General features: G+C 35.7%; 1 long non-coding RNA gene and 1 pseudogene across 1 annotated transcript; both read left to right on the forward strand.

Moving 5' to 3' along the window:
* Positions 1-8,293: 8,293 nt before the first annotated feature.
* On the forward strand, positions 8,294-22,975 carry LOC132804104 (tonoplast dicarboxylate transporter-like; annotated as a pseudogene).
* A 2,308-nt stretch (positions 22,976-25,283) lies between these two features.
* LOC132800222 (uncharacterized) lies at positions 25,284-27,025 on the forward strand. Its single transcript, XR_009635141.1, has 2 exons — positions 25,284-25,621; positions 26,612-27,025. It is a non-coding gene; the product is annotated as an uncharacterized LOC132800222 (long non-coding RNA).
* Positions 27,026-27,440: the final 415 nt, after the last annotated feature.

Genomic DNA, 27,440 nt, shown 5'->3' on the forward strand with positions numbered 1-27,440 from the left:
GATTGTCCTTGAACTTCTTGGCTTGGGCCCTAGTGATCGGTCACACCTTCATTTGTAATGGGTCAGCACCCCAGCGGGTTGTTGGTCGAGCAGTCTCGGGTGGATTCGCATCATTCCCCTCCTCTTGAAAAGGATTTGTCCTCAAATCGAAGTCATCACCTGCAGCAAAAGGAGATAAATCAGCAACATTAAAGGAGGCACTAACATTATACTCACCCGGTAGATCAAGCTTGTAAGCATTGTCGTTTATCCTCTCCAAAACTTGAAAAGGTCCATCACCCCTCGGCATGAGTTTTGATTTCCTTTGTTCGGGGAATCTTTCTTTCCTTAAGTGCAGCCACACCCAATCTCCAGGTTCAAACACCATTGATTTTCGGCCTTGATTAGCCAACCTTGCATATTGCTCGGTCCTTCTCTCAATGTTTGCTCGAGTCTTCTCATGAATCTGCTTTACAAAATCAGCTTTTTGTTTTCCATCTAGATTAGCACGCTCACTTCAAGGCAAAGGTGTTAAATCTAATGGAGTCAAAGGATTAAAACCATAAACAATTTCAAATGGAGTAAATTTAGTTGCTGAATGTAAAGACCTATTATATGCAAATTCAACATGTGGCAAACATTCTTCCCAAGTCCTTAAATTTCTACTAATTAATGCTCTCAACAATGCAGACAAGGTTCTATTTACTACTTCGGTTTGTCCATCAGTTTGTGGATGACAAGTAGTTGAAAATAAAAGCTTAGTACTTAATTTAGCCTACAATGTTTTCCAAAAATAGCTTAAGAACTTAGCATCCCTATCCGACACAATAGTTCTTGGCATGCCATGCAATCTCACAATTTCCTTAAAAAATAAGTTAGCAATATTGGATGCATCATCAGTTTTGTTACATGCAATAAAATGTGCCATCTTAGAAAACCTATCTACTACAACAAATATTGAATCCTTACATGTCCTTGACCTAGCCAACCCAAGAATAAAATCCATAGACAAATCTACCCAAGGATAGGTAGGAATCGGCAAAGGCTTATACAATCCATGCGGTTTCAATGTTGATTTTGTTTTTCGGCACTTCAAACATCTTTCACAAATTCTCTCAACATATCTCCTCATGTTAGGCCAATAAAAATGTTCTTGCAGCAAGGATAAAGTTTTTAAAATACCAAAATGACCCATTAAACCACCCCCATGTCCTTCCCGAACCAATAATTCCCTAATACTACAATTAGGCACACAAAGTTTGTTTTCCTTAAACAAATATCCCTCAAATATGTAAAATTTATTAAATCCATGTTTCAAACAGGTTCTAAAAATTTCTCCAAAGTCACTATCATGCTCATAAAGTTCTTTCAATTGTTCAAATCCAAGCAATCTAGCATCTAAGGTAGAAAAGAGCACATACCTTCGGGATAATGCATCGGCAACCACATTTTCCTAACCTTTTTTGTAGCGGATCACATATGGAAATGTTTCAATAAACTCAATCCACTTAGCATGCCTTCGTTGAGCTTTCCTTGTCCCTTGATATGCTTCAAAGACTCATGATCCGTATGAATCACAAACTCCTTTGGCATAAGATAATGCTGCCACGTCTCCAAAGCCCTCACCAAAGCATACATCTCCTTGTCATAAGTCGGGTAGTTTAGGGGAGCTCCATTCAATTTTTCACTAAAGTAGGCTATGGGCCTTCCTTCTTGCATTAAAACAGCTCCAATACCTACACCCGAAGCATCACATTCAATTTCAAAAGTCTTAGAAAAATTTGGCAAAACTAACAAAGGTGCATTACACAATTTTTCTTTCAATAAATTAAAAGATTTTTCTTGTACTTCCCCCCATTTGAATCCAACATTCTTCTTGACAACTTCATTCAATGGTGCTGCTATGGTACTAAAATCCTTGACAAATCTTCGGTAAAAGCTTGCCAAGCCATGAAAGCTCCTCACTTGGGTAATGGAAGTAGGAACCGGCCACTCTTGAATTGCCTTCACCTTAGCTTGGTCAACTTTGATTCCTGCAGCACTTACTACAAAACCTAGAAACACAAGCTCTTCTTTGCAAAAATCACATTTTTTAATGTTAGCAAATAATCTTTCCTTTCTAAGAACTTGCAAAACTTGCCTAAGTTGAGCCACATGGTCATCCAAATTTCAGCTATATATTAAAATGTCATCAAAATAAACAACAACAAATTTACCAATAAATGGACGCATTACATGATTCATAAGCCTCATGAAAGTACTAGGTGCATTGGATAATCCAAAAGGCATAACTAACCATTCATACAGTCCATATTTAGTTTTGAATGCGGTTTTCCATTCATCACCTTCTTTCATCCTAATTTGGTGATAACCACTCCTAAGATCAATTTTTGTAAACATGCAAGCACCATGCAACTCATCAAGCATATCATCTAATCTAGGAATGGGATGTCTATATTTGATGGTAATATTATTTATAACCCTACAATCAACACACATTCTCCAAGAACCATCCTTTTTAGGTACCAACAAAACAGGAACAGCACATGGACTTAAACTCTCACGAATGTATCCTTTATCAAGCAAATCACTTACCTGTTTTTGCAGCTCCTTTGTTTCTTCGGGATTGCTCCTATAAGCTGGTCTATTTGGTATGGCAGCCCCTGGAACAAAGTCAACTTGATGTTCTATCCCTCGAATAGGTGGTAGTCCACTTGGAATCTCATTTGGGAAGACATCTCCAAATTCCTTCAAAAGAGAAATCATTAAACTTGGCAATTCAAGTTCTTCAAAGTTAGTTTGATCATTAAAATAATTTTCTTTGTAAAGCATGACCAGCAATGGTTTCTTACACTCAATAACCTTATTAATATCCCCTAAACGCAAATAAAAATTCTGGTTTTTCCTCTCTTTTCTTTCTTTTCTTTTTCTTTCCTCGGTTTGGCTCTCATTGGCGGAAATTTCCAGATTTTTTGTGCTTTCGAGTTTGCTCTCTTTTCTCACCCCTCTCTCAACGTTTTCTTGATCTTTCCACTCAATATGAACCTTAGAAACCTTACCTTGGTCAGCAACCTCAATCTTACCTTCTTGAAAGGATGGGGAAGCCGTTGGTGCCATACTTGCTTTTTCCTTGAGCTTCTCGGCTTCTCTCCTTTGTTACATTTGTAATTGGTCTTTGTAAACCTCTTTAGGAGATAATGGTTCCAGCTTGACCTTCTTCCCTTTAAACCTGAAAACAATACTATTTTCTTGACCAAAATGAGTAACATCTTTATCAAATTGCCATGGTCTACCTAATAGTATATGTCCGGCAATCATAGGTACAATATCACATAAAACTACATCCTCATATCTACCTATATTGAATTTTACTTTGGCTTGTTTGTTTACTTTCATCTCACCACTATCATTAAGCCATTGTAATCTATAAGGTTCTGGATGTTTAATTGTTTTCAAGCCTAATTTATCAACTACAAGATTACTTATCACATTAGTACAACTCCCACTATCTATAATCATGCTACAAATTTTACCTTGTATTTCGCAGCGAGTGTGGAAGATGTTTTCTCTTTGTATCTGCTCTTCATCTTTGTAGACAGCAAGTACTCTCCTTGAAACCAAGCTTAACTCGGCATTAGATATATCTACAGGTTCGATTTCATCTTCATTACAAGCCTCCTCTTGCTCGGTTTCAGCCCCACTTTCTTCACTTGCGGATTCCAGCTCACCATTGCCCTTTAATACCATGATTCTTCTATTTGGGCATTGGCTGGATATGTGTCCCCTTCCTTGGCACTTAAAACAAATTATTTCTCTAGATTTTTGAGGTTTAGGATCAGATTTTATCTCACCTCTAAGTGCTTGGACAGATTCAGTCTTGACCTCCATTCTTGGCCGGTTGGTAGATTCTTCTCCTAATTTCGGCCTCAACTTGTTTTCATAAGTGGAATTGTTTTTCCAGCCACTTGAACTTGTCCTTCCACTGCTAGAAACTCCTCCAAACCGTGTACTAACACCCCTCCTCTTGAATTGGTTCTCAAGCTTAATGGCTACATGCAACATCTCCTCCAATTCCAAGTATTGTTGTAATTCAAGTTGGTTGGCAATGTCTCGGTTTAACCCTCCAAGAAATCTTGCCATTGTTGCCTCCCTATCCTCCCTCATGTTTAACCTCATCATTAGCATCTTCATCTCTTTGTAATAATCCTCCACGGACCTACTTCCTTGAGACAAAGATTGAAGCCTTTGATGCAGCAACCTTTGGTAATGGGATGGCACAAACCGCTTCCTCATGGCTCCTTTCATTTGTCGCCATGTTGTAATTAAGTCATCACCAACCCTCCTTCGGGTGCTTTGCTCATTTATCCACCATTGGAGTGCATAATGGCCAAACTCCATTGCTGCCAACTTCACCTTCTTACCTTCCGAATAGTTGTGGCAGTCAAAAATCATCTCCATTTTCTCTTCCCACTCCAAATAAGCTTCGGGATCACTTTTACCCATAAAAGGTGGGATATTAACCTTGATATTTCCCAAATCTTCATCTGTATCTTCCCTCCTATATCTCCCACGGCCATCTCTATCTTGGACAGCAAAGGTTTTGTCCATACCTTCCTCAAAATCACCGTCGAATGGATCCTCATCAATTTCCTCTCTCGGCCTCTCACGACCTCCTCGTCCTCGGCCTCGTCCTCCATGGAATTCTTGCCTATTTCTTGTATTCGGAATTCCTTGGGAAACTTCTAGCCTTCCCACCCTTTGATTCACATGCTCAACTTGAGCACTAACCCGCTGTATTGATTCCAAAACAGCTCTCATGTCTAATTGGTCTCCACTTCCGGTAGCTCGGTCATCGCCATGGAATGCTACGGACTCTTCCTCATTGATCCTCAAGGGTGGATCCCCTCTTCTTATTCTAGAATCTGCCATGTTAGTAAAATACTGCAAAAATAAAATAAATCCTCACAATATTCACTCTCTCACGTGTTTCACTCAAAAAAGGTCTCGACACTCGTGTTTGCACACTAGTTTCGGCTTTTACCCTCTTTTAAGCTCACACTCTCTTGCCTTTTTCCACTCAATGAATTATCTCAAAGTTCTAATTAAAACACCCACAAAACAGCAATTAGATCACTAGTATGTTTTAATTAAACTTATCAACAAAACAGTAGCAAAAAGTAGGCAATACCGAAAGAATCCAACAAATCCTAATTTTTTCGGCTTTCTAGACAAGAAAACACAAAATAATGGGAAAACGCTGGAATTTTTGAAAACTGCACCAGATGGTAGTAGATTATGAGTTCAAGAATAAAATTCCAGAAAAAGAAATTCAAATACGAACAAGAATCAAAGAGAACAAAAATATAGAAAAGTGTTGGTTGCTGTTCTTGTAATTCAAGTTTTGTATCAATTCCTTTAACTAATTTTAATCCAAAAATATTTAAACACCCAAAATCCAAATATCCAGCAGCAAAAATAATTTCCCAGCAACTCAAATATTGAATAAATAATCAAAAACCAGCAGCTCCAACAAATTTCCAGCAAACAAATCAAACTCCAACAAACTGAAATATATATATTTTTTTTTATTCAGCTTTACCTCTTCTTTCTTCTTTTTTTTTTTTTTTTTTTCTTTTTTGTTTTCACTCACACAACACAAACAACTGCAGTAGCAAGAATAATTACCAAAATTGCAATTCCAACTCCAAAACAAACACCAAACCCGTGACCTCCAAATAAACAAAATGTGCAGTTTTTTTTTTTTTTTAAATGATGCCACAATCTTCTTTTTTTTTTTTTTTTTTTTTTTTTTTTTTTGAATATATGAATGCAAATATTTAAGACTAAAACAGCAAAGAAAAATCAACAAAAACCAAAATTAACAAGAACAATGATGAAGAACAACCAACAAACTAAGAAGCAAAAATACGATAAAACTAGGAAACCTAATTCAACTAGGAATGAATTATTATTATTATTTTTTTTTTTTAAGATGCAGAACGTGTATGGGATGGATGCAACCTTAACCTAATGCTAAAATTGCAGAATAACACAAAACAAATAAAATAAATAAGGATAGATCAAACCTGAACAAAACTTAGCTCTGATACCAAATGATACGAACCTAGGACGACCTGCTCCTAAACCCGTATTATATTAGCCCGGATCTTAATTAAGTTCAAGTTCTAATGGAATTGACCTCAAGCCCTAACCAACCTGTGGTTAGGAACCTTGGTATAATGTAGACGCCACAATAGGGGATGGAAAACCTATTGATAAGTCAAGCTAAAACAACCAATTCTCTAATGGTGTTTTAGGTGTTCTCAAAGAACAAAGAGATAATTAATCTCACAAGTATTTTCTCAATCAAATCAAAGTTTAAAGTTATCTTATTCATGAAAAATAAGGCTTTAAATAGGCTTTGAAAGAAACAAAATAAACCCTAATAACCCTAGGAAAAACCGGCCACACAATGGAGAAGTCTACCTTGGCCGAAACTTTCCTTATCCTAATCTAATTTGGATTAATTAATTCCTTTATTTTGAATTAGGAATTAATTAATTTACAATGAAAATAATAAAATAAAAACTTTCCTAATCTTATTTGTCCAGAAAATAAATAAATAGAAACTAAAAATAATGGTAGTTTCCTAAAACAAAAAGTAGAATAAAATTAGGAAACTAAAATACTAGCTTTTTGACTAAATTGACTTTGACCAATCTTTGACCAAAGTGAGCTCCAAATCAGCTTCAATATGCTTTGTAGGATGCCAAATAAGCTTATTATGAAGTTCCTCACGTTGCCCTTGCTTGGAAGTATGAGAAAAGGCTAATACAGTAAAATACAGTAAAGCCAGCAAGGAATACAGCAAATCCGGCCTTTCCTTCTCCTTGTGCGCAAACCACCTTGTTGGTCGGCTTTGAAGATGCTTTGGCTGGTTTCTATGACTCATCCTCCATATTAATTGAACCCATAAAGATGGGGTTCCAATTCATACAACCCGGCCTCCTTATTAGCACCAAAAACGTCACCCGACCCTGTTTTGGCTTCTATTGCTTGTATGAGTAAAACAGGCCTTGGTTCTTTAGATGTGGCCAACCCCTCTTGAATATGACTTATTCCTTGTATGAAGACAGCAAGATTGTCCTTGAACTTCTTGGCTTGGGCCCTAGTGATCGGTCCCACCTTCATTTGTAATGGGTCAGCACCCCAGCGGGTTGTTGGTCGAGCAATCTCGGGTGGATTCGCATCATTCCACACATAAAAAAAATCTGTTTAAGTATTGCCAAATTGACATTTGATAATCATGCAATAGTTGAATTTAATTTTGAAAATGTTTTTGTGAAGGATCAGGTTACGAAGAGGGTGCTTCTACAAGGAACACCTAGAGGGGGTCTGTATCTGATCCATTTTCCAAATAGTTTATCATGTCAATTTTCAAGTTCCTTAAATAATCCTAGGCCTAAATTATTTTCTGCTCATTTATCTAAATATAACACCTAGCATTATCGCCTAGATCACCCAAATTTATCAGTTATCAGAACTCTTGTTTCTCAATGTAAGGATATTCATTTTGATTTTTCCAAAATAATATAAATAATTTTTGCTCTTCCTACCAACTAGGAAAAATACATCGATTACATGGACCCCCATCTCTAACTAGATCAAAAGCACCTCTTAATCTTATTCACTCTGGTGTGTGGGGTCCAGCACAAGTTTTGTTTGATAAAGGGTATAGGTATTATGTGTTTTTTGTGGATGATTTTTCACGTTATTCATGGGTTTATCCAATGCAATTAAAGTCAGAGGTTTCAAAAATATTTTTCAATTAAATTAATGGTTAAAGTCCAATTTTGGTATTGTTTTTCAACATCCATGCCCACATACGCATAATCAAAATGGAAGAGTTGAACAGAAACACCGCCATATAACTGAGACTACATTATCACTTCTTGCTCACAGTCACCTACCTTTGTCATATTGGTGGCATGCATGTGCTACTGTCACCATATCAAATTTTAAATCAAAAATCTCCATATCAAATGCTTTTTAATAAAGAATTTGATTTTTCCAAATTAAAGGTTTTTGGCTGTGAGTGTTATCCTTTTCTCAGGTCGTACAACTCTCAAAAATTCTCTTTTCATTCTGAATTGTGCATTTTTCTTGGGTATAGTAGTGAGCCTATATGTTTGTCAATGTTTATCCACCAAAAAAATTTATGTTACACCTAATGTTGTGTTTCATGAACACAACTTTCCTAATCAGACAATGAAAACTTCATCTAAAAAAAACCATATTTTCATTCTCTGGGATGATGAAGTTTATCAGTTCCTGGTATAGGAAATGCTCAGATCATTGTATAGGCACCATGAAAGAAGTCACTAGAGAAAATGAGAGAAGGGAAACTTTTTATGCATTAATTGTCTGCAACATTTTCCCAATATCGTTTTCTCTTTCCATTGTTAGTAAGTAGTTTTCTTTTGTATAGCTGTATAATGATTTCTGTTTTCAAAGATTGGAACCATTTTTAGTCTGAAATTTCATAATATGAAATATATTTAGGCTTCGACTCATTCATGCTTCTTCCGAGTAATTTTGGCTGCTCATTTCATACCCAAGCACATTCGCATTACACCATATTTTAAAAGAAACTACAGAAAGTACTGCTGCCCAATATACACCTTTTGAAGCAGAGTAGAGGACATGCCTTTCAACCATAAACTTACTTCTTTTTAAAAGGTTGGCCTTCCAAAGGTTGGTTCTCTAAAAATTACACAAACTAGACTTAAATTTTAGTTAATGGTGCACAAATACATCATCCTTTACAGAAAAAGGCCAAGAGAACTTAAAAGTACACCTAAGAAGCATAACTCTATTGCATACCGAACATATATTTACAATGGCAGCGTCAATGTATAGAAAGCAGATATAATAATCTCCCAACTCACACAATCAATGGCCTTCCTTGACGTTGTGAATTTTTTTTTGTCCCCTGTAAATCAATTCTGGAATCTTGATTTTTTTCTCCAATCCCCTGGAGACTTGATAGAGCAAGGGAAATCCTTCAATTTGTGGCAATGACTAACCTCTAAGCTATCTAAGGCTCTTAGAAGATTGCGCGAGCTCTTTTCTATCGGCTCCATTCGTCTCAAATTTGTTGCCAGTCTGGTGCAAAAAGAAGGGATTGTGGAGGGATGAGCTCAAACACGACCCACCTTTCTTGTATTCATATCTAAGAATACAATCAATGAGAACATTGTCAGCTTCATAAATGCCTGAGCTTGGATTAAGATTGCCTTGGTTTCCCATTGACCCTATTAATTTTCATTGCTTTGTGGGTAATATACTTTGTTGTTTGGATTGTCCAAAAGGTTTTGGCCAAGTTTTGTTTGCTTATCTTGACAAAGCCCATCTGAGGAAAGAGCTCCAGACAATCCATGACAGTTCAAATAATATGGGCATTTTATTTCATGTTTTCATTTTCTTCATTAATTTATTCGGGATGTTTGTTTGTCCATAAATGTTTAGGCATTTTTTTTTATTTTGGTTCACAGGAAATATATGTTAGAATTTACGGATCTAAATATGCATAATAAATTCCAATTCCAATAAAAACATAAAACACTAATCTCCAAACGCAGCCATTGATAAATTGAATCTTTAATCCTGTAAAATAGAAAACAACGTAAAGTAGTACCTATGAACACAATACAGTATGTATCTGTTTGCTTGCCCTAGACCTTTTATAGTCTCTGCAAGTCAAACTTACCTATCAATTTTAACACACACAAAAATAATAATAAATTAATAATATAATAATAATAATAAAATATGGGTAAGTCAAATGAGCTTATAAAGAGAGTTGGTTCAACAGTTTAATGGGCCAACTGGAGTATTACAGAGAATGTGTTACCAAGGACCTTACTACAAAATAATAAAATAAATCAGTCCCATTAATGACATAAATAGGCCCTATAAGTGAGTAAATGATTATGCTAAATCCACAAATATTTATTTATTTAACATTCTCCCACTTGGACTGCATAATCATCATCATATATAATCCAAACTCACTTACTACAGAACCTCCAGAACCATAATACCATTTCATCTAAATATATAGCATGTTGACAGGGCACAACAATATACTAGACTGGGCTGTAGAGATTCTCTCAGTAAATCTCCTAAAATATGATACCATTTCAACTGAGCACTTTGCATTCCATAAACTCAGTCTAGGTAGTAGAGATTTACCTAACCACGTGCAATCACCTAACACACACAATACCATTTTATCGAGCACATTGTGTATCGATAAGATATAACAATGTACCTAAACTAGGTAGTAGGGACTCACCATGGTACCGGTGGATCAATATACACATATACATAGACTAAAAGTCTCAACAGGCCTGTAAATATAAGGAGGAATAATATGTGTAATAAAACATCTCATAAATAAATAATAATCCACATATATCAATATATCAAAATACTCAATGAAATAAATAATACTCAACATGGATATTACTGCAGAATACATAATAAACTCCCACTGACCCATAGCAGTCTCAATTTCCTAACAATCCCATACGGAACACATGCTCCTCGAATATGCCTATTGGTAAGGCCTTGGTCATGTTGGGGTGAGAAGGTTATGACCAAGAGCAAGCTAGCTTGAAGTGTTAGCAACAAGCAAGCTTTTGGTGATGCTCTTGGGAATGGTTGTGTGTGAGTTGTGTTTTTAGGTTTTGGTTATAGTGTTTTCTGGTTTTTAGGGTTCCTAAAGTGTTCTAAGGTGTTGAAGAAGAGATAAGAAGAAGAGGAACACGTTGGCTTTTGAAAATAAGGCTTAGATGTATAGCCATTTCATTCATTTTACAATATAAGCTTGAAATTACAACTAGTTCATACATGCCAAGCATGTGAGCTTACAAAATGAGTAAAGTATTTGAAATTTAAAAAGTAAAATGGTCAACACCTAAATTTTCATACACAAAAGAGTCAAAAACCAGCTGCAACATGTCTATTCCAAATATAGTAAAAAGTGGCACATGGTTTGAACTAAGTTCCTATTGTTTAACTAGTTTGGGTAAACAACCAAACTAGCTTCACCTACTTAGTTCCCCTTTGTATCTGCTTATGAAACTTGGTTTGAAGCATCCTTGGTCATCAATAAATATTGTTCCAAGAGCTAGGAAAGTTCTGGAACCGGATCATGGGCCAAACAGCTCCAAAACTGGCCCATACTCTGCATACTGGGCCCATCAGATACAGCAATCTGTTTGGAATAGAAAATGGACTTTCCCATGTCATTTTGACCTAAAATTTAAACCATAGTCTTCTATATATGTCTGTAGACATCCCTCAAAATTTCAGCCCAAAAAGCCATTTGCAACCTGAGATATAAGATAAATAGTGGAACTATGTTGCTGGAAATTATGAATCCAGCACCATAGGCACTTCAAGCATAACATTCCTACTCTTTTGTGCATAATTTTGCCTATAATTTTGCATACATAACTTAGGCACAAAACATTATCAAAATATACCTTGAATCAATTTAAAACATACAAAAAATATAAACTCATAAAAGGAAAGGATTTGATACCAGGTGTGCATGCTAGCCGGTGACATGCACCATCAAATGGCAAAATTGCCACACTTCAACACTCCTCCTTGGAAATTTTGTATGAGACATTGAGAAGTCCTCTCAACATCTCAAATCTCTTCTTTCCCAATGGCTTGGTGAATATATCCGCCAAGTTCTCCTCGGAAGTCACATACTCCAACTTCACTTCACCACGTGCTTCAAATTCCCTTAAGGAATGATACTTGACCGGTATATGCTTGGTCCTCCCATGTTGGACTGGATTTTGTGCAATTGCTATTGCTGAAGTATTGTCACACAATATTACCGTGGCTTCCTCTTGCTTCAAGCTCAAGTCCTCCAATAATTTCCTAAGCCAAACACCTTGATTAGCACAACTTGAGCAAGCAATATACTCGGCTTCCGCAGTGCTTTGTGCAACGGTTTGTTGCTTCTTGGAATTCCATGAGAAAGGGCCATTTCCAAGAGTGTAAATGTAGCCCGATGTGCTCTTGCTATCATCCAAAGAACCAGCCCAATCACTATCACTATAACCAAGCAAAGCTTCATTCATGCCATCCTTGTACCATATACCAAAATCACTAGTACCTTTCAAATACCTTAGGATTCTTTTTGCACAACTAAGATGATTTTGTGATGGACTATGCATAAATCTTGACAAAACAGCCACACTAAACATGATATCCAATCTAGTAGAGTATACATATAAAAGGCTACCAATTAAACTTCTATAGATGGAAGGATTTACCTTTGGAGAATCATCATCCTTCACCAACTTGGTGCCTTCATTCATAGGTGTGGCAACGCTATTACAATCTTCCATGTCAAACTTCTTGAGCAGCTCCTTCACATAGCTTTCTTGAGATATGAAGATGCCCTTGGATGATTGGACAACTTCAATTCCAAGAAAGTATTTCATCTCTCCAAGGCTAGACATCTCAAAGTTCAATTCTAGCTCACTTTTGAAATTGCTCACTTCTTTCTCATTACCACCGGTCACTAGGAGGTCATCAACATTATAGCCAACCAAGACACCAACTTGTGACCTTTCATCAAGCTTTCCTCTCTTCTCGTGTGGTACTAGGATGTAACAAATGCTTCCAAATACCCTTAGATGATCAAGAGAAGGCTTATATCCAAACCAAAGCTCAAATGGGGTTTTACTCCTCAAAGACTTGGAGTAAAGCCTATTTTGGATGTAGATGGATGTATTAACTCCTTCGGCCCAAAAATTCTTTGGCAAGCCACTTTCAAACAACAAACATCTAGCCATCTCCATGATGGTACGGTTTTTCCTTTCACATACACCATTTTGTTGTGGTGTGTATGGTGTAGTGAATTGATGAACTATACCATGATTCTTACAAAGTTGTTTGAAAGCCTCACTTGTGTATTCCCCACCATTGTCCGTCCTTAACACCTTTATAGTGTAATCGGATTGATTTTGCACTAACTTCATAAATTCTACAAACTTCTCCAAAGCTTGTGATTTTCTTTCAAGGAAATACACCCAACACATTCTTAAGTAATCATCAATGAAAGTTATGAAATACTTGCTGCCATTTAAGGATGGAACACTCATAGGACCACAAATATCCGAATGTATAAGTCCTAACTTCTCCTTTGATCTCCAAGAACAAGATTGAAATGCTAGCCTAGTATGCTTTCCTTTTTGACACACTTCACACACATGTTCTTGCTTCTCCACCAATGGCATGTCTCTAACAAGTTCATGTGTGCCTACCAATGACTTAAAGCTAGCATGACCTAGTCTTTTATGCCAAAGTTTAGAGGTGTTCTCAACTTTGGTGTTCAATGCAACCGATGCACCATTTTCATCCATATTCAACCTAAAATTCTTGTTCTTCATTCCAACACACATTAATTCATTTCCATGTGGATCAACTATAGTGCATGTCATGTTTGAGAAGTGTAATGCATATTTGTTCTCAAGCATTTGACCTACACTAAGTAAGTTCTCACATAAAGAAGGTACATAGAGAACATCATGGATAGTTTTGATACCTTTGGTGGTGTGTATCACCACATCTCCTTTGCCTTTCACTTCCATCAAGGCTCCATTTCCAATTTTGACTTTGTTGTGGCTGCTCCTATCCAAGTTTGTGAACCACTCATGCTTGTGAGACATATGGTGTGTTGCTCCACTATCAATGATCCATCCTTCATCATTCTTGATGCTACTAAAACAAGTAGCAACAAACAACTCTTCGGATTCACTATCACTTGCATTATCTTTAGCAACAATTGCTTGTTGCTTATCTTTCTTGTTAGCCTTGCATACTCTCTCCACATGACCCTTTTGTTGGCATTTATGGCAAAATGCATCCGGCCTCCACCAACACCTTCTTGGATGATGACCTTTCTTCTTGCAATGGTGACAAGGTTCATAGGACTTCCTCTCGGGTTTGCTAGTTTCACCTTTCTCCTTTATGACCTTAAGCTTGTTCTTCTTTTGATTTTGTGTCTTTTGATGTTGTTTAGACACAAATGCAGCCTCCATTGATTCTTCATGTCTAATCCTCCTCCTTTGCTCCGTAGCTTGCAAGGCATTCACCAACTCGGTCAAGGAAATTTCATTTAGGTTCCTTGACTCCTCCAATGAAGATATCTTAGCTTCAAACCTCTTGGGTAAGGAGACCAACACCTTCTCCACAATCCTTTGGTCACTTAATCTTTCACCTAGCACCCTAATTTGATTCACCACATTAAGAAGCCTTGTGGTGAACTCCTTAACCGTTTCTTTGTCTTTCATCTTGATAGTCTCAAACTCCCTCCTTAGGTTAAGGATTTGCATTTGCCTTGTCCTTGCACTCCCTTCGAACTCATCTTGAAGTTTATCCCAAGCTTCTTTGGCACTCTCACATGCCATTATCCTTGTGAAAATGGTATCACTAATACAAGAATGAATGGCGGTGAGAGCCTTGAAACCTTTAGCCGATTCCTCCTCATGGTGCTTGATTTGGTTGACCGTTGCCCCTTGTCTCAAAGGCTCGGGTTCTTGGGGATTTATGGTGACCTCCCAAAGACCATAAGCCTTCAAGTAGGCTTGCATCTTGATACTCCAAATGTTGTAGTTCTCCCCATTGAAGATAGGAGGAGAAAGAGTTGAAAAACTTGAAGAAGCCATGTGAATGTTGCTTTCTAGTATGAAGGAATATGAAAATATATTTGTGATTTCAAGTATCTCTTCACTCTCAAGGAACGAACCAGCCCAAAAACCTCACAAATCTCACAAAAAATATGCCTTGCTCTGATACCACTTTGTTGGGGTGAGAAGGTTTTGACCAAGAGCAAGCTAGCTTGAAGTGTTAGCAACAAGCAAGCTTTTGGTGATGCTCTTGGGAATGGTTGTGTGTGAGTTGTGTTTTTAGGTTTTGGTTATGGTGTTTTCTGGTTTTTAGGGTTCCTAAAGTGTTCTAAGGTGTTGAAGAAGAGATAAGAAGAAAAGGAACACGTTGGCTTTTGAAAATAAGGCTTAGATGTATAGCCATTTCATTCATTTTACAATATAAGCTTGAAATTACAACTAGTTCACACATGCCAAGCATGTGAGCTTACAAAATGAGTAAAGTATTTGAAATTTAAAAAGTAAAATGGTCAACACCTAACTTTTCATACACAAAAGAGTCAAAAACCAGCTGCAACATGTCTATTCCAAATATAGTAAAAAGTGGCACATGGTTTGAACTAAGTTCCTATTGTTTAACTAGTTTGGGTAAACAACCAAACTAGCTTCACCTACTTAGTTCCCCTTTGTATCTGCTTATGAAACTTGGTTTGAAGTATCCTTGGTCATCAATAAATATTGTTCCAAGAGCTAGGAAAGTTCTGGAACCGGATCATGGGCCAAACAGCTCCAAAACTGGCCCATACTCTGCATACTGGGCCCATCAGATACAGCAATCTGTTTGGAATAGAAAATGGACTTTCCCATGTCATTTTGACCTGACATTTAAACCATAGTCTTCTATATATGTCTGTAGACATCCCTCAAAATTTCAGCCCAAAACTCCATTTGCAACCTGAGATATAAGATAAATAGTGGAACTATGTTGCTGGAAATTATGAATCCAGCACCATAGGCACTTCAAGCATAACATTCCTACTCTTTTGTGCATAATTTTGCCTATAATTTTGCATACATAACTTAGGCACAAAACATTATCAAAATATACCTTGAATCAATTTAAAACATACAAAAAATATAAACTCATAAAAGGAAAGGATTTGATACCAAGGTGTGCATGCTAGCCGGTGACATGCACCATCAAATGGCAAAATTGCCACACTTCAACAGGTCAGTAGATCTGCCACCATGCTATAAGTAGGCGTGTGAACAACAGTAATGAGGCCCTCTTCAACTTTCTCTTTTACCACAAAATACTTTACATCAATGTACCTCGCACCAGGAGTACCTTTTAAATTTTTGGAGAAAGACACCGCTGCAGTATTGTCATAATACATTATAATAGCCTTTTTAATGGAGTTAGCTACTCCTACATCATGAATAAAATTCTGAAGCCAAACTGCATGATGAGTAGCCTTATAACACACCACATACTCTGCCTCCATAGTCGAGGATGCTGTCACTGACTGCTTGGCACTCCGCCAAGACACAGCACCTCCTGCCATGATAAATATATATCCAGTGGTAGATTTCTTATCATCCACACAGCCTTTATAATCTGCATCACTATAACTAACTACATCAAGAGAGTTGGTACGTCGATATGTCAACATATGATCTTTAATATCCTGTAGATACCTAAAAACCTTCTTAACTTCTTAGTAATGAATAGGACCAGGATTACTCATAAATCTACCAAGCACACCGACAGTAAAAGCTATATCAGGCCGCATACAAACTTGAGCATACATCAAACTACCCACTGCTGAAGAATAACGAATATTTCTCATCGCCATCCTCTCTCTATCATTTTTGGGACATTGATCCTTAGAAAACCTTTCACCCTTTGTGATCGGTACACTTCTAGAAGAATAATTGTGCATATCAAACCTCTTAAGTATTCTATCAATATAGGCTCTCTGAGACAATTGCAACACATAATTAATTCTATTTCAAACAATCTTGATCCCCAAACCAAAAAAAAACATCACCAAGATCTTTCATATCAAAATGGTTGCACAACATCTATTTTGTCTCAACCAATAGGTCAGTGTCATTGGTAGCCAAGAGTATGTCATCAACATACAATACCAGAAATATAAAACTGCTCCCACTGACTTTCATATATATGCACCTATCAACCATATTCTCCTTAAAATAACTTTTAGTGTAGCATTATCAAACTTGAGATACCATTGCCTCGAGGCTTGCTTAAGACCATAAATTGACTTCTTAAGCTTACAAACCAAATTATCATTCCCTGTTTACTAAAAGCCAACTAGAGTTGAACCATATATACATCCTCATATAAATCACCATTCAGAAAAAGCAGTTCTGACATCCATTTGGTGTAACTCCAGGTCATAATGCGCCACAATTTCCATAATGATTCTAAAGAATCCTTTGTGGATACAGGAGAGAATGTCTCTATATAATCAATTCCTTCTTTCTGGCTAAACCCTTTGGCACCGAGTCTAGCCTTATACCTCTTCACTTGACCATTAGAGTCTTTTTTAGTCTTAAAGACCCATTTGCATCTTATAGGCTTGCTACCCATTGGTAACTCAACCAAATCCTAAACATCATTTGATGCCATGGATTTCATTTCATCTTCCATTGCGTCCAACCAAAAATTTGAGTGCGAACTACTTATAGCCTCCTCATAAGTGACTAGATCTGAATCATCACTTATGTCAAAATTATGTTCCTACAAGTAAACCTCATAATCATCAGGAATAGTTGACCTCCTAGTCCTTTGTGACCTTCTCAAAGGCACATCAGCATCTACAATAGCTGGAATATCCTGCCCTTCAATAATGGATTCATCTTAATCAATTATTGGTTCATCAACTACTAGATTAATAACATCTCTATCAGGAACAACAACATTGGGAATGAATACATTTTCTTCTCTAAATTGAGGCTCCTTTGGACCATTACTATCATCAAATCCAAAACCATCTTCAAAATAAACAGCCCTGTCTAACTCTACAATTCTGGTGGTGTGAGATGGAACCCCTAGATCCAATACAATAACCAACAAAATATCCACTGATAGTTTTAGGATCCAACTTCTTAATTTAGGGATTATAAATCCTTACTTCAGCTTTGCAACCCCATACTTGAAAATTATGCAAATTAGTCTTTTTCCTGACCACAACTCAAAAGGAGTCTTAGGAACGGATTTACTTGGTACTTGATTCAAAATATAAGCAGCTGTCCTTAAAGCCTCTCCCCGCAAGTAATCTGGCAAACTAGAATTTGCCAACATAAATCACACCATATCCAACAAAGTGCGATTCATCCTCTTAGCTATGTGATTCTGCTGAGGCATACCAGGCATTGTATATTGCACATCAATGCCACACTCACGTAAATAATTTACGAATGGCCCTGGGTTCCATCCAGTCTCATCATATTTGCCATAAAACTCACCACCTCTATCAGACCTCACAGCCTTTATCTTCTTATTCTTTTGAAGCTCCATCTTTACCTTAAACTCCATAAAAGCAACTAAAGAATCTGACTTTTCATGGATAAGCTCAACATGTCCATAATGAGAGAAATCATCAATGAAGGTAATAAAATACCTATAACCATCCAAAGCAGTTAGTGTGCATGGTCCACATATATTAGTATGGATTAACTCCAAAACATCTCCACACCTCACTATGTTATCCTTTTTAACCTTAGAAGTTAATTTCCCTTTCACAAATTCAACACAAGTCGATAGATCGGAGAAATCAAAATTAGGAAGCATTCTATCCTTCATTAACCTTTCCATTTTGTGCCTAGAAATATGTCCCAAACGCTTATGCCACAACATTAAGGAATTATCATTAACTCTTGGATGTTTAGAATCAACAATAGGGGCAACAACAAAATTAACAGAAGAATTAAGACCATTACTAAATAAATTAAGTCTATATAAATTACCATATAAAGTTTCAGAACTCACAACTTTATTATTCTTATACATCTCAACTTTGTTATTACCAAACAAAAAACTAAAACCTTGACTATTCAAAAGAGAAATAGATAATAAGTTCTTCTTATTGAAGGTACATATGAACCTTCTTATAATTCTAAAACATATCCGGTGGCAAGCTTCAACTTGATTATTCCTATGGTATTCACCTTCACTCTTGAGCTATCTCCCATATAAACATGCTACTCAAGATTGGTTGGCCTCATTTGCCTTATCATCCCTTGCAATGAATTAGTAACATGAATTGTTGCTCCAGTATCTAACCACCAAGAATTCATAAGCACATCAATAATATTGGTCTCAATCATTAAAATATTATCTTTCTTCTCTCGCTTTCCCTTTAAACTCCAACAACCTATCTTCTTGTGTCCAACTTTGTTAAAATAGCCACACATTCCATTGAAGTATTGTTTCCTTTCTCCTATTTGATAAGCGCCATCATACTTAGTATTATTTAAAAAAGTCAAATAATGATACTTCTCATTCATATCAAACTTAATAAACTTCTTTCCTATCTCTTCAAGAAGTTTCTTCGCAGTATCAACCTTAGGAATAGTAGCATATATAGCTTTATCCATATAGTTCTCCATCATCATCATGAAGCACTTATTAGAGTGTTTCCTATCCTCATAAAGTTTCCTAACTGCTTCACTACTCTCATCAATTGGTAACTCTAGTGGATCTACCTTCAAAGCCAAATCCAATTTCATAAAGGTCAAATTCATAATCAAGGTCTTTTTCCACTTCTGATAATTTGTCCTATATAAATTTATCATGGTAATCATTGGCAGAGTATTCGGGATGCTACTAACTGTGAAAATAGTAAACACGACAAAGCATTTAACATATATAAAACAATAACTATTTCCTAGCCTCTCAACACAAAACATAAAATCAATATCGCTAGGATCTTTTTAGCATTAAAGATACCCTTTTGAGGGCCAGGGACAGTCAACCAAATAACCAAAATAAAAATGCATTGAATTGAATTACCGACAGGATAACTCGGAACCTGCGATTCATGGCATTTAATTAACTTCCACTGCCATTCCAGGCGTCATACAAAGCAACTAAAACCACCATTAGGGTAGCCTAGTTATATAGACCCTGGTCAATAAGTGGAAGAAATATAACATATTGGCAATTTCATGAAATAGGTAAATATAAAACATCACATCCACTATGCCAACATATAGTATATTGATACATATAATGCAGACAAAATAAGTTTCACGACAAGTGAGTATCTAAAATTCCACACTACTATACCAACTAGGCACAAAGCTTCTTTAGGGAAAGCTAACACAATCCAATTCTCCAAACATAGATCTTTAATTGAATTCAAGAAAATTGAAATGGAATAAATAACAATTTTTTTTTAATAATATTGAACAATGGATAAATAAATAAAGAAATAAACAAACAAATAATCACAAATAAATAATAAATATAAATAAGAAAAAAAAAAATTTTGTCTCGGCTACTGACGTCAACAAAAGGGGTGCTAACATCATTGTCTTCTTCCCTCAGCCAGGTTGTAGGTCGACCTGGTTTTCTAGTTAACGGGTCATCCGACCCACTTCCTAACTCGGCTGGAGACACACCATTCCGGCCACTATTTTCTGTGAAACTGGTACCAATTTACTCCTTTCGATGTGGGCAACAATTCTAAGGGATCAATTTGGCGAAAAAGAAGCTTAAAATAAACACCCAAATCAAGAGTTATATTCGGCAAAAAACTCCAAATAAACATCCATGGAATCACAAAAAATTCCAAAAAATGTTGGGCAAAATCGGTGCCATTTTATTCGCCTCTTCTTGGGAAACTTTTTCCCCAAATCATTTTGGTCCAAAGACCTAGAAAATTAAACACCCAAGTAAGAATATTATTCGTCCATGGGTTTCTCAAAATATTTTTTTTATTATTACTAGGAAAAATTAGATGTTTCAATACATAATTACGGCTCCAAAATTATTCCATTCAACTCAGAAAACATAATACCATAATACCCAGATCAAGATTTGTCAAGAAACAAATTTTTTTTTTATTACACATAATAATTGGGCATGAATATATATACATATATATTGTTTGGCAGACATCACAAACACAACGTGTAATCTCAGATCTATCAAGAAGAGGGGAAATATTAAAAATATAAACATCATGTAATCAATTTACACAATCAATATTCAATGGCTGAAACACAATTTAATATACACAGTATTAAAACAGTCAGTATAACAAAAAATTTCAAAAGAATTCATTAAGCATATTAACCATGCTCTGATACCAATTGTTATAATTTACAGATCTAAATATTCATAACAAATTCCAATAAAACATAAAATACTAACCTCCAAAGGCAGTCATTGATAAATTGAATCTTTAATCCTGTAAAATGGAAAACAACATACAATAGCGCCTATGGACACACAACTCTTAAACCACTCTCAATGATTTTTGAAAACCCTAATCACAAAATACAGTATGTATCTGTTTGCTTGCCTTAGATATTTTATAGTCTCTGTAAGTTAGACTTATCCATTAATTTTAACACACACTAAAATAATAATAATTTAATACTATAATAATAATAATAATAAAATATGGGTAAGTCAAATGGGCTTATAAAGAGAATTGGTTCTCCAGTCCAATGGGCCAACTAAAGTATTACAGAGAGTGTGTAACCAAGGATCCTACTACAAAATAATAAAATAAGTCAGTCCCATTAATGACATAAATAGGCCCTGTAAGTGAGTAACCGTTTATGCTAAATCCATAAATATTTTTTTATTTAACAATATATATTTAAATAAATATATTTTGCTTGTAACATTCTTATTGGTCCACTTGTAAAGATCAATAAGTCATAAATTTCTTTTAATAGTTATGATAAGAAATTGAAAAAAAAGGGTGATATTGATTGATCTATAGATTAATTATTAAGTTGGAATTAAATAGTGGACCAATAAGAATGTTATGCTTGCCCTCTGCAAAAAACATTATTTATGAGGCTTTCGCATTGCTTTTTATGTTCATTGCTCCACCCAATTTCATCAAGGCCTTGAATCTACACCATGCATTTTCATTTTTTGTCGTATGCTTTTCAAATCAAATTGGACAAAAATAAATAAATAAATAAATAAAAAATTTGGGCAAATTGTAATAATTTTTTGTATCAACATGAGTAGGTCCAATAACATTTGCAGATAAGATTGTATTGGCAGTGTTTTCGGTGCGTTTCCAAAATACTCATTAATGTTTTATTAACACTGCCTCTCTTGGCTGTTTTTTACTTCCATATAACATGACAGAATTTGTGCAGGTGCTACTAGTTCTATGGATGACAAGAAGCATAACAGGTGATATTCCAGGTTGGGCCGAACTCTTCAATGTGCGAGCTGGTGATGGAACTATCAGTTTATGTTTCTCTGCTTTCAAGAAAATCCCAAATGCCATCCACACATATATAATTCCTTATTGAATTCAAAATGATTATTTATTTATTTATTTTTTCTAACTCTAAAATTTGAGAATAGGTGATGATGGCAACCTTGTTGTTCATAATTCCAAACAAGAAGCAAAGTTGATAGATTGGAAAAAATGCAAGAAACTACCTTGGAACATCATATTGCTGTTAGGTGCTAGCTTTGCCATAGCTGACGGTGTCTGAACTAGCAGCCTGACAGATATATTGTCGAAAGCCTTGGATTTCTTAGAGGAAGGTCCACATTTAGCCATTGCCCCTGCTATCTGTCTTATAAGTGAGACTATCACGAGTTCATGTCAAACAATGCCACTACAACCCTTGTGATTCCTCTACTGGTTCAGATTGCACACAGTATGCATGTCCACCCACTTTTGCTTTTAGTTCCTGGAGCAATTGGTGCACATTTTGCATTCTTGCTCCCCATAGGATCACCTTCAAATGTTGTTGGGTTTTCAATGGCCATATTGAAATCAAAGATATGATCAAGATTGGTATCCCACTTAAAATTGCTGGAATTGCTGCACTTTCCCTTTTGATGCCTACGCTTGGTGATTAATTACTAATCCATCCCCTAATCTTTTGCTCACCAATTTCATTAATCTTAATAGATTAGGAAATTTGTAGGCACTATACTGTATGTGTGTCACTAATAACTGAGTTTTGCTTCTGTAGGAGCTTATGTATTCGGGACCAGTCAAATAATTGGCAAATCCTTGCATATTGTAGTATTAGTTATAACAAGAACAACAGTTTGATTGTTCTATGGGACGATGAAGTCTATCAGTTCTTGATATAGGAAAAGTTCAGATCATTGTACAGGCACCATGAAACAACTCACTAGAGAAAATGAGAGAAGGGAAATTTTTTACACATCAATTTTCAGCAACATTTTCCCCATATCGTTTTTCCTTTCCTTTGTTGGTAAGTAGTTTTCATTTGTATATCTATATAACGATTTCTGTTTCCAGATATTGGAACCATTTTGAGAATTTCATAATGTGAAATATATCTCATTCATGCTCCTTTTGAGTAGTTTTGGCTGCTCACTTCATGGCCAAACACATTCACATTACAGCATATTTTAAAGGAAATAGACAGAAAGTACAGCAGCTCGATATACACCTTTTGATGCAGAGTATAGGACATGCCTCTCAAACTATGAACTTACTTCCTCTTAAAAGGTTGGCCTGCCAAAGGTTGGTGCACTAAAAATTTTGTAAACTGGACTTAAGTTTCATTTAATGGTACACAAATACATCATCCCGTACAGAAAAAGGCCTAGAGAACTTACAAGTACACCAAAGAAGCATTGCTATACTGCACACCGAACATATATTTACAATGACAACGTCAATGTATAGAAAGCAAATATAATAATTTCCAACTCACATAATCATTGACCTTCCTTGACAATGTGATTTCCACCCCCAGCGCCCCCCCCCCCCCCCCCCCCCCCCGCGAGGTAAATAAATTGCTGAAACTTGATTTTTACTCCAAACCTCTGGTGACTTGACAGAGCATGGGAAATCCTTCAATTTGTAGCAATGATTAACCTCCAAGCTATCCGAGACTCTTAGAAAACTGCCCAAGCTTTTCTCTATCTGCTCCATTCTCATATTGATGTGTTACAAATTTGTTGCCAGTTCTGCTGCAAAAAGATGGGGTTTTCGTGGCAGGATGAGCCATCCTCAATTTTTTTGCTAGAAGAGAAAATCTTCTACGTTGAAGATATTCCAAAGTAGCCACATAGAGAGAACCTTAATTGAGATTTATTAGAATATATTTATGTTAGAAGATGGTAGGGTTGATCCATTGATGGGTAGCATGTGATGCCAAAGATATGAAAGGAAAGGAATTGTGAAATATTTGGAAAAGGGAGAAATTTGTGTGGAGATTACTGATTGGCTAAAAGTGAAATCTTGGTTTCCATTAAATGTGGTAGACACAAAATTATTATTCCTTAATTACCTTAGATTTTGCTCTAAATTGATTTCATTCTTGCGAGGTTAACTCTTGGATGGTTAAAGAAAGAAAAGTTATATTGATGGCCAGCACGTTATGCCAATAGGCCTGGTAACATGTCATGTTAAATCGTGTTCGTGTCGTGTTCTATCGTGTTCATGTGGAATTAAGTTAACCCAAACACTACCCGTTAAGTTTTCGTGTGAAAATAGATAAACCCGAACCCATTCGATAAATTTTTATGTAACCCATCACCCAACCCGTTAATCCATTAATAATAAATATAAATTTGAAAATTTAAATTTCATTTAGGGGAATTTGGCCCAATGTCCTTCCTTCAAGGCCTCTAATGAAATATACCCCTCATTTCTTAGTTTTTTTTTTATCTGCCCTCTGCTTCCCATTTTATCCCCAATGAAAGTAAAAAATTACTTTACTTTCCTTTCTTCATTCCTTCAATCCGAAAAACCCACAATCTTTTTCTGCACTCGGCTTTCCTATTTTTCTTCATTCCCCAGAAAACCCACACACAATCTCATTAAGAAAAAAAAAATCTATGCTCCATCTCCCTGCATCTCTTACCTCTTCTCTCGCAAACATATGAAAGACTAAGGAAAAATTGCGTTTGAGGTAAGGATCTGTGTATTTTGATTTTTTTTTTTTTTTTTTGTAGCTTGGGTTTTTGCTTGATTGGTGAAAGGTGAAGACGATGATTGGAATGGAGGAAACTAGTCGAAATCAAGTAGTAGTAGTAATAGTAGGTTATACAATTTAGTGGTGTAATTAAATATTATGAGTATGTTTTAGGGTCGGTTTCTATATTGCTTTAAGGTCAAAAACACTTCACAAGTGTTTGTTGAATTTTCTGATTGCAATAGAATATTAAAGGAAATTGAAAGATAAGAAAACCTAAAAAAACAAAATTGAAGAATAAGTAGAAAGCAATTATGGTTAAAATCTGCTTCAAATGTTGAATCATTTGTTTTCTTGTTTATATAACACTCACCATCCTGCTAGATATCATAATCTAATTACATAACTTCATTTTGATTTTATGTTGGTTTCTTATTTATGGTTATGAAGGTGAGTGGTAGTTTTGCAAAGGAGCTTCACTTGGAAAGTTTGCAGCATCAAATAGAAAGTGATCTTATGCCAAGTGCCTGATGTGACCAAAGTGATTCTTATGGTATCCTTTTAGTTATATGTTCTATGGCGAATTATATAAGCTAACTTCTTCTTTTTTTGTTTACAATTAGTTAATATTTAAAAAAGATGTTATACCTGCTATATGGACCATGAGGTATACTATCTATGTTGTTTAGTTTGCCTTAATTTCTTTCTGTTTAGTTTTCAACCAAGGTTGGAATTTCTTAGGCTTGGCTGGTGGAACATTATTAATTTTCAAGTTGATTACAAATATGCAGTTGGGGATAGGATAGGTGAACTGTCTTATACTTATTCCTATTTTATGAATTTGAGGTTAGTTGCGGAGATGTGGTATTAGTTTGCTTGTCGTTTTGTATTATAAGCTAATGGCCCTCAAGACTTCCATGATAAACTGATATTTACAGATTGAGAAACCCATACTATTGGTTACAATTCCAAAAATGTGCGTGAAAATGCCTTAGGTCAGGTGCATATCATTATCCTTGTGCACTTGATTATGATGTTGATGTAGTGTCCCTCCTTAACATATGGAAGTTGTGGGTTATTTATTTATTTATTTATTTTTGTCTAGAAGTAATAATCGCTGCCCCCACACCCTTTCTGTGAATTTCGTGTAACAATTGGTGTATTACTAGAGTGGATATCATGATGGTCTCATAGCAAGAGAAGAAGCTATAGCACAAGAGGGATTTAATATTGGCTTTAAGGAATCAGTCCTTGTTGGGTACAAATGGGGGGTCTAGTTAGAGGTGATACTAGGTAAAAGAAAACAAAAGAGGAAAAGAATTTGAATGCTCTGTTGCTCATAGAGTTTTTAATGAAATTGCTATAAGCACATGATTAAAAAAGAATTTAAATGCTCTGTTGCTCATAGAGTTTTTAATGAAGATGCTATAAACATGTGATTAACTTCTTTTCTCTGCTACTTTTGTTTTCTTGTTTTGTCCAATCTGCATCCCTATGAACTACCTTCACTTTATTTCCTGAGGACTAGAAAGAGAGCATTTAAATTCTCAATATGGTAACCAAACTCTCAAAGACATGAATTGTATGGTTGGTTTGACAACATGGGCTAACTGGGTGGATTCTACTATGAATCATAGTAAAACCAAAGTCATCTTCCGAGGAATTTCTCTTACCCACTACCGTTAAGTTTACTTCTTTCCCATCACCAATTTTTTTTTTTTTTTGGAAAACCAAAAATTAATTGCGTGAATTTCTCTGATGCTTTTTTTTCTTTTTTTTTTCCTTTTCATATTTAGTGGCAGAGGATTGGAATGAGCTAGGGGTGACAAACTGTGGAAATGAGACAAAACTCCTAAGTGGATTAGTTATCGAGGTGGATTGCCCAAGGCATTATATGTGGTGAAAGATGTATTAACTGGAATGAGAAAACATGTTCATCTGCTGGACATAACAACTTTATCACAACTTAGAAAAGATGCACATCCTGGCTTTTATAATGGCTTTAGGCACATGGACTGTAACCATTGGTGTATTGCTGGACTTCCAGATACTTGGAATCAACTTTTTATGCATTTCTCATAATTGTCATGCTTGTTCTGGTATTTTTAGTTTATAAAAATGATCATACGGTTACTTAGGTCCTTCCTTCCATAGATCACCATTTTTAAGGGAATCAAGTATCAAAACATGACCGATCTTTTCATTTTCAATGTCAACCAGATATTAAGAGTTAAACATCATTAATGAAACTCTACAATCCTGCATAATTTAGAGTATTTAATATATTCATAATTTGAACCATAAATTTGCACAACTCTTTGATTTTTTTTCCCTGGTATATATGTCATTTAATGGCCCACTCTTTAATTCTTTGGTTGTTAAATATGTCATTTGATAGTTTCCTGACCTTGCATGTTACGTTAGTATATGAGTCTTTGGAAAATTGCATGGTGACGGAGGATTGAGGCAAGGTTGCATGAGTCAAACATATGAGGGATTCAAAGTGGGTGAGACTAAGACGAAGTTATGCAAAAGTTCTCAAATTGGCATAAAAATTTGATTATCATAGGGCTTTCGGTAATTACCAATGAAATCTACGGTAATCAATTTGTCCTTGCTTGAAAA

Source organism: Ziziphus jujuba, chromosome 1 (assembly GCF_031755915.1).
Source record: "Ziziphus jujuba cultivar Dongzao chromosome 1, ASM3175591v1".
In the NCBI taxonomy this organism is placed as follows: Eukaryota; Viridiplantae; Streptophyta; class Magnoliopsida; order Rosales; family Rhamnaceae; genus Ziziphus; species Ziziphus jujuba.